At 43.3% G+C, this 12177-nt stretch overlaps 1 protein-coding gene across 1 annotated transcript in view; it reads left to right on the top strand.

Annotated features, from left to right (window-relative positions):
• Positions 1 to 12177, top strand: part of LOC131981438 (protein diaphanous homolog 1) — an 81504-nt gene that overhangs the window by 68365 nt on the left and 962 nt on the right. The window lies entirely within an intron of this gene.

Here is a 12177-nt window from a genome sequence, read left to right as displayed (position 1 = left end):
TTCCTCCTGGAGGGAGCAATGATAGGGAAGTGTCTCCATCACTCCAACCCCACCTGTCTCCTTCTGGATGTTTCGTTTCTCCTCTTTTCCTCTCCTGCCTCCTCCCTCTTCCCTTCTTCCTGTATCTCTCTCTGTCTCGTTCTCTCTCTCTCTCCCTCCATCTGCTACCCTCCCTGAGCTGACATTTGCTGTCAGGCAGCCTTATTATTTTGTTCTTCAGGTTTGTGAATAGGATTCTCTCGTTCCCTCTCTTTCTCTCTTTCTCTCTGTCTCGGTCCCTCTCTCTTTCTTTGTCTGCCTCTACTTCCTCTGGCCCTCCCCCACAAACAACTCAGTCCAATAATGTTTCCTTTCCCGCTCACTCTCTCACTTTTTCTGTCTTTCTTTGCCGCATTCAATTCGGCATAATCTAATTCAGTCCATCTCCTATCCCATCTTCCGTTACACCTCTCTCATCTCTCACTGCTTCTCTCCATCTCACTCTTTGTTTTTTAAAGGTCAGTTTTGCTTTTCTTTTTTTCTGTTTCTCCCTCCCTCTTTTTTCCCTACTCCCCATAAAGTTCTTGCTGCAGTCGCTCCCAAGGACTCTGTGTCTCTGGCTTTTAATTATACTCTGTGGGCCCTCTACCCTGTCCCTGTAGAAACATACACACGTGCAGGTTTATGCATCCTCCCACATTCACGGACGTGAAGCAGACTTCTGCAGAGTAAACAAAGTAAGCTCAACCATGATTGTCCAGCTGTTGATTTTGTTCCTTAATACACACATCACATTCTCAGTAAGTTACTAAAAGTATGTTGGAACTTATTTATCATTATTTCACCATAGGTTGATTATCAGGCTGAAATAAGGAGTGGATATTTTTTCTGTGCTGAGGTCCACTAAAAGTAGCAGGAGTTCATCATGCAGCTGGACAGCAAAGGAGACAGGAGAGGGTTGTCATGGTGATAAGAATCCCTTGAGGGTATATTTTCCCCCTTCATTCTCTCCACAAGTCTGCATCCTGTTCACTTGCTGTTTGTCTATTTCTCTCCTGCTCCGTCTCCTTGCATCTTCCTGTCTTTGTCTTACTATCTCTTTTCTTTCTCTGCTTGTCGCACTCTGCTCTCTGTTTGTTGCTTTGTCTTCACGTCTCTCTCAGGCTCTTTCTCTTAATGTCTTCTTTTGTTCCCATCTTTCTTCTTGTTTCTCTTTCCCTCTCCTTTCTTCCGTCCCTGTGGTCCTCACCTCTTGTCCAGCCATCGAGGGAGGGAGAAGCAGAGGAGGGAAAGGAATGCTAATTTTATCACCACAGCGACGGAGTGCAAAAGTAGAGATAGAAAAAGAGAGGGAGAAAATGTCACTCGTCTGAGGAAATGAGATGGCCATTGCACTTTGTGTGTGTATATGTATGCAAGTGTCTCAACAGTAAGATCAGAATGACAGTCTGAGTGACATTTCGTGTATTTTCCCCCTGCTTTGCCATGCTCCCCTGCCGAGTAAATGATATATATGTATATATAGGTGTGCATTTTTGTGTGCAGGGGGCAAATGCTAATGTATGTACCCATGTGACTACGCATTTGTTTCTTTATTTTTCCATCCAGAGCAAGAGCTGTTATCTACCCTCTCTTTGTTTTTCCAAGTCAATCATCAGTCTCTCTCACTTTTTTCTTCATTCTCTCTCTCTCTCTCTCTCTCTCTCTCTCTCTCTCTCTCTCTCTCTCTCTCTCTCTCTCTCTCTCTCTCTCTCTCTCTTCACCCCTCACTCATGTCGGAAATGTAATCACGTTCGGGGGCTGCGGTGAGGGAAAGAGGGGGATCATGGCGGGAAGAAAAGAGAGACTTTGAAGCGAACGTGGGGAAGAGAAAGAAAAAGGCATTTGTATGTGTACCCAATTACAACTCCAGCCAGCCCAAAGTCACCTTCGCAGAGAACGGACGCACGCACTCTCAAAATAGCTACTTCCATTCCGCCTCCTCTGTGTGTGTGTGTGTGTGTGTGTGTTGCTTACAGTGGTGATGAGGTAGACTGAATAATGTAATGGCCTTCCTCTCGTCCGTCAGCTCAGGGCTTATTACGTGTGTGTCGTCCCTGTGTGTAATTGTAGCTCTGTGTTTGTGTGTGTATGTGGGTGTGCGTGTATGTGGGTGTGTGTCCTGTGTCTGATTGCACTAGCTGATTGAGTCCTAGCCCCGCAGATTTCAACCCAGGTCCTCAGCCTCTGATTAGGTGTTGTGATGTGTGAAAGAGGAAATCGTGTGTGTGTGTGTGTGTGTGTGTGTGTGTGTGTGACCTGAGCACAATGGTCTTTTACAGTGTCTGTTGCTCTTCTTTGTGAGAACTGAGTGCTTATTTTCGTGTGTCTATTCTTGTGCTTCTATCTCTGTGAGGAAGAATTTCAGTTTTAGACTTTACGTGTAAGGACAGGACAGTATTCCAACATGAAGACATTTCTACTGTTTCAAATTTTTTAAGGTGCAGGATTAAGGCAAGGATTTATGGTTAACATTTTAATCAGGTCTTAATCAGTGTTAGAGGGCACAGGCTCAGGTCAGGCATGTGGAGCTGATGGTTAACTTTAGCTTTGGGGCCTGTAGACAATGCGGGTCCTTACAAGTAAAGCAATGCAAATGTCTGTGTGTGTCCTTGTTAACTGTGGCCTCGTTCCGCCTTGCTTCTTAATTAAGAGACCGTGGGCCTCCCAGCACTGCCTGCTATCCCACACTCCACTGGGGCAGAAAAGGACAGGAACAGAAAGAGAGAGAGCGGTACAAAAACTGGAGACGGAGAGAGATGAAAAAGCATTGTGTCAAAAAATATTGAACAGAAAGACTGATAGATTTAGAAATCAGAGGGAGGGAAACTAAAAGAGGGATTGCCTGTGAAGGAGTGAGAAGCCGGAGCTGATGAGGGAGAAAGTAATAGAAAGTGTGGAAATGTGGATTTAGAGAGAGGGATAGTGTAGACTGATAAGACGCGAGGCTCATACACATTCTCCATTTCCCCTGCTGAATTGATGTCACTCATTTCCAGAGCCGTCTATGCATCAGATGGGTGTGTACGTGTGTGGTTTTCAAGCTGTAATCTGTTCCATCTTATTCTTTACTTTCCATCTGTATAGGATCTTTCGCTCCATCGCTCCCCATCTCTTGCAATCACATCTCACACACTCCTTGGGATGAGAGTGTGTTTTTGTGTGTGTGCAAATCTGTGGTTAGAGACATGCCTGTATATCCTTGTATGCCTGCCTGGCTATCTCTGCCCCTCTCTTGTCAGTGTGTGGTGAGTGGTGAGATAGTGGGTTAAATTTTAATGGTGCTGCCATCTCTGAGTAGCTTCTGAAAGAAGGCCAATGCAGTCTGACACACTCACTGAGCCGTGAGAAAAGACAAGACAGAGGAGAGGAGCAATAGCTCGCTAGACATGCACACGCATGCTAGCTAACAAACAACAGGTAGAATGAAGAAAAATACTCACTCTTGTTTTACAGCATTTCGGGAGCATTCCATTGACTTACTGTCAAACCTTAAAGGCAAATTCTAGTATTTGACAACTTGTGTCTCATTGTCATACTACTATATTTAAAGCATAAGATTGCACTCAAGACTGCCATTGTAGAGAGTGTATATATACCAGTACTCTACCGTCCTATTGTTTAAATAATAAAAGAAAAACAAATCCCATTCAGGTCAGCCTGCAGGTTGAACGGGAGAGCAGCTCTGCAGTGCAAAGATAATCCTTTCATTACATTCATTTTGCAGATGCTTTCGTCTAGAGATTTGCAAAGCAAAATCCTAAAACATTGATTCTTATCCTGAATATGCCACTCTTGCCATCAATAATTTTTAGTTACAGAAGACCCAGAAATTCTCTGCACACACATTCCCTCTAGGAATGCATTAGGTGAGCACAGAGGCTGGTTTCTGGTTGGCATTATGTGTGTATGGATCTGAACTCAATCACACACACACACACACACACACACACACACACGCCACCTGCGTGCCAGTCTCTTAGCCATATTGTGTGTTGTTCTTTGATTGTTTTCATTCGCCCAGCCTCACATAGCTGTCTGATTGGCAACACGTCCCCTGATGGCTCACTAAGCACATTGTGGGATTAGGTGTGTACTTGTGTATGTGGTTTTTTGTGTGTGTGTATTTGTGTGCATGCATGTGTGTGTCTTTTTGTCCAGCCGCAGCTACAGCCAATTCCTGAGAGAGGCCAGCAGACAGATGTTCTGGAAGAGGATTTGCACGTCTGTCTCTCTGTTTAAATATCTGTTTCTCTAGTGTAGTTTATCTGGGGGGTTGTGTTTTTTTCTCTTTGGGGGATGGGGTAAAACTGATTTCACAAACTGGAAACCCTGCAGCACCCCAATGGATCTTTGATGAGAGAGACTTTTCCCCAGGTTCCCACGCAGAGGTGGAGGTTGCCAGATCATGGTTGTCATCCCCCTCCAGCTACTTAGTTTGACTATGATCCAGTGTTATTGATGTATTTCAAACACCTGCAGTAGTTTTCCCAAAGCTTTTGCAACAAAGAGAAAGGTTCAAATACACAAATGCAAAGAAGTGTTCACTGTGTTCTCAGTGGTGTGGATTGCAGGATCGCTACACTCTCCTGTTTTCTAGTGATTCAAAGTAGTAAATAAAATTCACCAAATTCTAGTTCAAATAGAAAGCTATGGATTTGCATGTGTATGGAGACGACTAGAGCGTTAATCATCAATTGAAGCAAAGTCTTTCTGAAACTGGGCTCTCATACCCTCTTTCTTCTTACTGTTGACCATATCACACTGTCTTTCTCCTCATCCCTGCCTCTCATCTTTTTTGCTCCACAGTTTCCCTCACAATACTGCCTCCCTTCGCAATTTCTCCATTTTGCTATTCATCCCCTTTATCTCTCCTACAGCATTGCTTTCCTTATATCTTTTTCCTTTTATATTTTCCTCTTCTCTCATCTCTAGCTTCCTTGGCTTTGTCATATTAACATGTTGGCTGAAAAAATCCACTGTGACAAGGACCAGAAAACAGACCAATCTTTTTGCCTCTAGTCAGACACACTTTCTCAAGTGTCTATGAGTGTGTATGTCCTGCGAGCGATGGCTGACATTAGAAAAGGCAAAACTCCCTCCTCCTCTCCGGCCCCTCCGGGCCTTGCTCAGGGGGTAATTAGACCTAGCAAAACTGGCCCTTGTCCTCTTCTTTGCCACATATGTGTGTATGCGTGTACATATGTGTGTGTACATGCTCCTGTGTGTGTTAGTGCATGCGTGCCAATCTTTCCACCATGCGGTCAAGTCACAATTGCTAATCAGGCCTGCGAGCATTGCCTGAAGAGACCAAGAGAAGGAGAAAGGAGGGTGGGTGGGGGGGAGAGAGAACTGGGTAAGGAGGGAGCAAATGAGTGAGTGCTTTTCTTTGTCCTCATCACTGGAGCAGAGATAAAGACGAGTGAAGGGATGGATGGTTGGAGAAGAGAGGACAGAAACTGAGGGATTAACAGAGGATGAGTGTGTGCTCTAGCCCCTGCAACGAGCTTTTAACTGTCCTCCATGGCATGACACCGTGTAGACCTCCATTTTTTCCTGTCCTCCTTTCATCTATTTTGCTTTGCATAAGTCAGGACTGCTTGTATTCATAAAGTGCCTCTCTATCACTTACTCATGCTCTTTTTTTACACTCTCCCTTTTTCTAGCTTCTTCTTGCTCCCACTCGCTCTGTCTGCTATCTTTCCATAAGGTAATAATGAATATTTGAGGGCTGACAGGAGCGCAGCACCTAATCCTTTTTGCCCTGGGCAAAATGGGCCTCATGGGGTGCATGTGTGTTACAGTTCATCTAACTTTTTAATTGAGATAGAAACCCAATTTATAAGTTTTCATTTCCACCTCTGTGCTCATGTAAATGAGACTTTCTGCATGGTTGTGCGTATGTCATAGAAGCGGTCAGGATGGACGGTACACTTGACAAGCAGGGAAATGTCAGTACATTTGGCAGGCAGGTGGAACTGTACATAGAGAGAGTAACATTCAGCTGCATGACCTAAGTTCAAGTATCTGACAGGATGAAGTGTCCATGAGCAAGAGCTTGTGAACCCCCTCCCTCCTGGTTTAGTGAAGGTTATGTTGGGGTGCTAACTCATCTTTTTCTAATAGGAATGATGAAGTATCAAGTTATTAGCTGTTCTTAATTGCCTCCTATCCAAGGCCAAATTCAAATATGAGATTGTCAGACCTTCATAGATAGCTGTCTGTCAGAACACTAATCTCATCAGTCAGTCTCATACACACACACACATACGTAAAGTATGTGTCTGCAAATGTCACTGCGTGTCATCCACAGCGCTAGGAACAGGGATCAGGGTTGATTGATACCCGGTGTAACATTGAGCGAGCCTGCTTAATGATGTAGTTCACTCTCCTCCCCGTAGAGGGAGCACTGTGCTGTGAAGGCCAGTGCAGCTTCAAGGACGTTTTACACTGTGAATAACAAACACCAAAGCGCCACACAGACTACCAGAGTACCACAGAAAAACTACTTACATACTCAGTGAGTCACTCAGTTAGTCAGCCAAGCATATACAAACACACACACAGCTGATTTTATGAGTGTGAACATTGAACTTTTGTGTTTTTGTGTCGTCTCCATGTACCCAATTCAAGGCTCAGGTATTATGGATGGCTCCAAGGTCGCATCCTCATCGTCTTTGTCCTTTAAACTAACTTCTCTCTATCTCTCTCCCTTTTATTTGCTCCCTCATCGTCTCAGTTTTCACACCTTTATTTGCTCTTACTCCCTTTGATTTGATTTCCTTCTCTACTTTACACTCTGTAGCTCGCCCTCGCTCCCTCGCTCCCTCTTTCTCTCCTCCTTGTAATTAGCCAGTGTAATTGCTGTAGTAAATCTTTTCTGCTGTCCCAAGGAGACTGGCTGATATAGGACTGATTTAATAAGCACACCAGCAGCTCACCTCTGTGTGTGTGTGTGTGTGTGTGTGTGTGTGTGTGTGTGTGTGTGTGTCTGTGTGTCTGTGTGTCTGTGTCCTCTGTTATTTGCTATGGGGATTTATGGGCTGTTTGTGTGGTTTCAGCAAGTGCGAATACGAGTTCAAGGTAGTGCTGTGTCGGTGTGTTGACTGTAGTGCACCTTATCAGCAATGCAGGCAGCATACTCTGTGTGAGTGTGTATGTGTGTCTCATCAGTGATGCCGTTACGTGCCGTGTGTGCGTCATCGCTGAAGACCTTCATGGCCAGAAGAGCATAGAGAGGTCAGAATGGCCCTGAGAGAACAACACCGACACATACACATACAGACCCACTGTTTCCAAACCTCTGTCCCCTCTCCCATGTATGCCCACTCTCCTCACCTCTGTCTCCCCTACCCTTTAAACCATCACATGCACATTACACAATCATTATAATCTTTCTTTTAGCTTTTGTCTCCGCTCTTTCTTTTATCCACACACTCACTCACACACAACTTGGATGGAGAGTGAGGTGGAGTGTGAAGGTAATAAACACTGTACCCATGTGTAGGGGTTTGCCAGCCTTGCGCCATCTAGCAGCAGTACACCATTTTCTCCAGTGGAGGGCACTGTGACTCCACACATGAACATTAACTGAGGGACTCACTTTGTTCCTCCTGTAGTCACTATATTGAGATAAATAAAAAATATGTACTAATATATATTACAGAACACTACAATAACACTTTTTAATAATTTGCAGGATTAATATCTCAAATTGTGGGGCTTAAAGAAAATTACCCTTTTCAGGTACTTAATATATACTAAATGTCTTTGGTATTTGGTATTAGATTTTGCTCCAAGTATTTTAAAGTTGTCTGTCATCCAAATGTAAACAAACAAATCAAAATTCAGAAGAAGTTCGCAACCTGCTGTCACAACTGACAAGCCGTTTATTTCACTGACCAACAATTTAATAGTCAAAATTGTCATATATACCTATAATTTATATGTTCAAACATTACTGAATGGACCTTAAATTACTGATACAAGATGCTATGTTGCCAATATTTAATATTTAAAAAGCCAGAGCCATTTGATGATAATAGAATTATAATTTAGAATATAATCAAATGGAATATGTTGTTATTATATGCGCAATTTTACTGTGTAAAACCAATAAATAATCAAATTATGTTTTATACATTCTAATGAAATTATTCTTCTTGGCATGAGATTTAAAATACTTTATTGGAAACTTCCTTTTGAAAACAGGAGTTTCAGAAGTGTGGTGCCTTCAGTCTTTGTTGAAAGTGTGTTCCTGAGAGCCAACAGATAAGTCTAATGAGCTGAAAGCAATAATAAATTCTGTCTCTAGATTCTCCAGATATTTTTGGCTTAAATAATGGCTATTTTTTATATGTTTCTAAATCAAATGTAGTGTGTTTATATGTAACTTGGTTCAATTCAGAAAATCTAAGGTGCAGTTACACTGTTCATGCACCAGGGGAGCGCAAGGGAGCACAGTCTTAGCCCCGCCCACAAGCCCTCCCCCTGCATCCTGGCCCTCCCACATCCTGCCCCTGTCCCCCCTCCTCCCTGCCCCACCCTGCCATCTGGTCCTTTTCACACAATCACACGCACACACTCATGCTCTCTCACACACACACAGTCGGGATTTTTTTTCTCCTCATTTCCTTTCACAGTGAAAAACAGGATGAAGGGGCTCTTTCAGACCCGAGGTTACCGTGGAAACCCCCTTATTCTTCTTCTGTCAAACTTGCTTACATTGTAACACACACGCACACTGAGACACACACACACACACACTTATATAGAGAGTGACAGAATGTTGGACATTTAAAGTTTAAAGGGACGGAGGCTACAGCTGTCCTTCTGTCTGCCATAGTTTTGGCCTTCTGTTTAGTTTAAACAAAGAACTTTATGCCCCCCTCCCTTTCATTCTTTCTTTGTCTCATTTCACATCTCACTTTTAGTACTTAACATTCTTAAAGCAAACTTTCGAAAAGCAAAAACAGAAGATGTACTTATTAAGTTTCCATGAAATGTGTTTGGTTTATGTTGACGTAGACACTTGGCAAAAGATTTGTTTGTGTCTCTGTGTGGTTCTTTCAATTGGGCAACCTCAGCAAAATTTTCCAAAGAACTGCTTACCCCCCGAGATATTGATGTTGAAACTATAAACCCTCTCCCTTCTTCCAGTTTAGACGATCTCCAGCCCTGGAATGCTGAATGGAAAAAAGTTAGTTTGGAGTTATATAAAGTTAATGTTGTGCTTTTCTCCTAGCTTGCCACCAGAGGGCCCATGGAAAACACATTTGGTGCTATAGATATACAATAGAGCACATCATCTGAAAGCTTTTAGTGGGTTAAAAATAAACTGCAGCACTCCACAGGCAGGGAGTGGTGATGAGAGGATGAATAGACTACATGAAAAGGAGAAGAGATTGAAAAGAGCTTTCTAGGAGAGGACAAACTATTCTTTGAGTTGAGCCTGTAGTTCAAAGTGATCAGGGATGAAAGTGTACTATACAATTTTTCCCCTCTTTTGTTTGTCTCTCTGTTTGTGTTCCTAAATATCTTGTTCTTTAATCTTTCTTTCCATCTGTCTTTTCCATCTTTTTCCTTTCTTTGTCCAAGCCTGGCTACACATCACCTTCCCCACCACACATTTTCTCCTTTTAAGGAGTGAGGGAACGAGAGAGGAAGGGAATAGGAGGGAGGGGGGGTTGAAGGACACACTCAGGTCTGCTGACTGATAAACAGACTCCTCTTTGTGCAGACAGAGACGGACACACACACACAGTTATATATTGACAGAGACCTCTGCATGACTTGGCTCCTCATGATTCTGTGCAGCCCTCCTTCGCCTCCTCTCCCCCTCCATCTCTCGGCTTTTTCTGTCTTTCCACTTAATTAAAAACAGAAGTCAGAAATTGGAAGAATTTAGTTTTTCTTTCATGGCGCACGCAGGCATGTCTGCGTGCACAGGCACACACATACACAGGCCTAACCCCCCCAACATCATCCCTCAGTGCCAAGCAGCTGTCGGGGAGACGAGGGGGGGGGGGGGCGGGGGTGTGTTCCAGGAAAGTGTGTGTGTGTGTGTGTGTGTGTGTGTGTGTGTGTGTGTGTGTGTGTGTGTAGTAGCAGGAGTGGTAGTGATTTGTTTCCACAAAAGGAGCCTTCTTTGTGTCACAGTATAACAAAAAGGCAGCTGGCACGATAAAACATGTGGATGTTAAGATGTCGACACTCCACTAGTGTGTCCTTATGTGCTTGTGTATGTTTGTGTGTGTGTGTCTCGCCACACATGTGTTCTGCCTCTGTCATCTCCTCTCCTCCCCCACAATGACTAAGTGTAACATGGTGCAGTGCGCCATAGCCGCCACTAGAGGTGCCATCGGCTCATAAATGAAATGAGCCGGCTCTGCATGTGGAAACCACATAGCAGCCATTTTACAATCTGCACACCAGACCCCATTTTATGAATCAGCCATGATGTCAACATAGCTATGGCTGATTCTATTGGCTGGAGCGCAGCTGGCAGTGTAGCTATTATAGCACGGATGCACACACACACACACACACACACACACACACACATACACGCTCCCTCACCGGCTCTCCATCCCTCTAAAATACACACACGCAGGCACACACTGACCTAGTGACATGATACTGTCACTAGGTCACTAGTCTTGTCCCAGACTAAGTGGATTATCAGTCTTTAAGATTATATACCATTGCGATTAGATGTTCATCTGCTCTGTAGTATGTGTCTTTGAATAACTGTGCATATGTACAGTTATATGTGTACGCACAGTTTAAGCTTTTACTCATAGTTTAATCTCTTTTTTTCTCTCATTATGATCTTGTTACTCAAATTTTCTGTATTAATTTTTGTCATTATCAGTCTTCCTGTCTTTGTCTCTGGCCTCGGATGTTTGTTTGTAGATGCTTGTCACTTCCTCTGAGTTTCCCCTTCTTTCAGCTGTGACTCGCTGTGTTTATGTGTTTGTGTGAAGATATTTATGTTGTTTCCTCTCAGATGTCCTGATGGATTTCCCTACCCTGCGTGTGTGTGTAATGGTTGACTTCCAGCTGCGGTTTCCTGCTCTCAGCAGGCCCTATGGCTGGAGTGTTGGACACACAATAGTATTATTGATTCATGGTGGTGATACACACAGCTGATTGTACTGATATAAGGCACATTTTATGCAAACAGTAGAAGAACGGTGTTCAAAAAAATCAGATTGCTCTCAGGTTTGAGTCGATGAAGTGAAGTGATGGTAGATTCTGAGAGAGGAGTTTAATAAAGCTGAAGCTGACGCTGAGTGGAACAATGGGACTTATTCAGGCCACAGTCCACTGACTGACTGACTAGATGGAGAGATGAGGAGCTCATTAAGAGGCCTGGACTCGTTAACAGACTGTCCCACTGATTGGCCACTCACATAGAGACAAAGCACCATTTGACTGGACATATGGAAGGATGGACAGATGGATGAATGAGCTGGTATGCTGTAGTGGATATCTCTGTCTGTGTGGGGAACACTTACAGTGTTGCTGTTCAAATTACACTGTTTTTCACTTCTCTAACAAACTGCAGTTAAATTTGGACAAATTGTGTGAAAAATGTGGTAGAATGACTGTGTGAAAGGGAATAAATAAGGTTGCATATGCAGTACAGAGAGCGTGGGGTTAGGTAAACTTGAATCACAATGGATAATAACTACTGGTAATATTTATAATAAAGCCGTTATAAGTAGGTGTATCTCTACAACATCAAGTCATTATTTTACAGTGGTTACAGTAGTGTCAGTCCTAATAGTCTTGTCTGTTGTAGTGAAACACTTAATTTTTGCTTATGATGTCATTGCATGAGGTCATCTCCAGGCAGTGGAAACAGGTGGGCTGCTCAGTGCACAGGAGCTAGTTTTTATTTGGACTGTTTGTCTGTGTGATTCAGACAGAAAATGACAAAGAGAGACAACATACTCGGACTGTACATGCTGTACCTGTACTGTACAGCTGGATATGTTCCAGACAATGATTCTTGTTTCCTGTCTGGTATTTACAGAGATAAGACATAGACAAGGCCACATAGACAATAAGACAAGACTGGAAAAACAGTGGGTGGATTAGATCTCAAGTGTTTATCAAACTTATAGTGATACAGAAAGTACTAAGGGATGAAAA

The sequence above is a fragment of the Centropristis striata genome, chromosome 12 (assembly GCF_030273125.1).
Source record: "Centropristis striata isolate RG_2023a ecotype Rhode Island chromosome 12, C.striata_1.0, whole genome shotgun sequence".
NCBI classification, from domain to species: domain Eukaryota; kingdom Metazoa; phylum Chordata; class Actinopteri; order Perciformes; family Serranidae; genus Centropristis; species Centropristis striata.
Note: the sequence above shows the minus strand (reverse complement) of the source record. Positions and strands in the feature narration are given on the sequence as shown.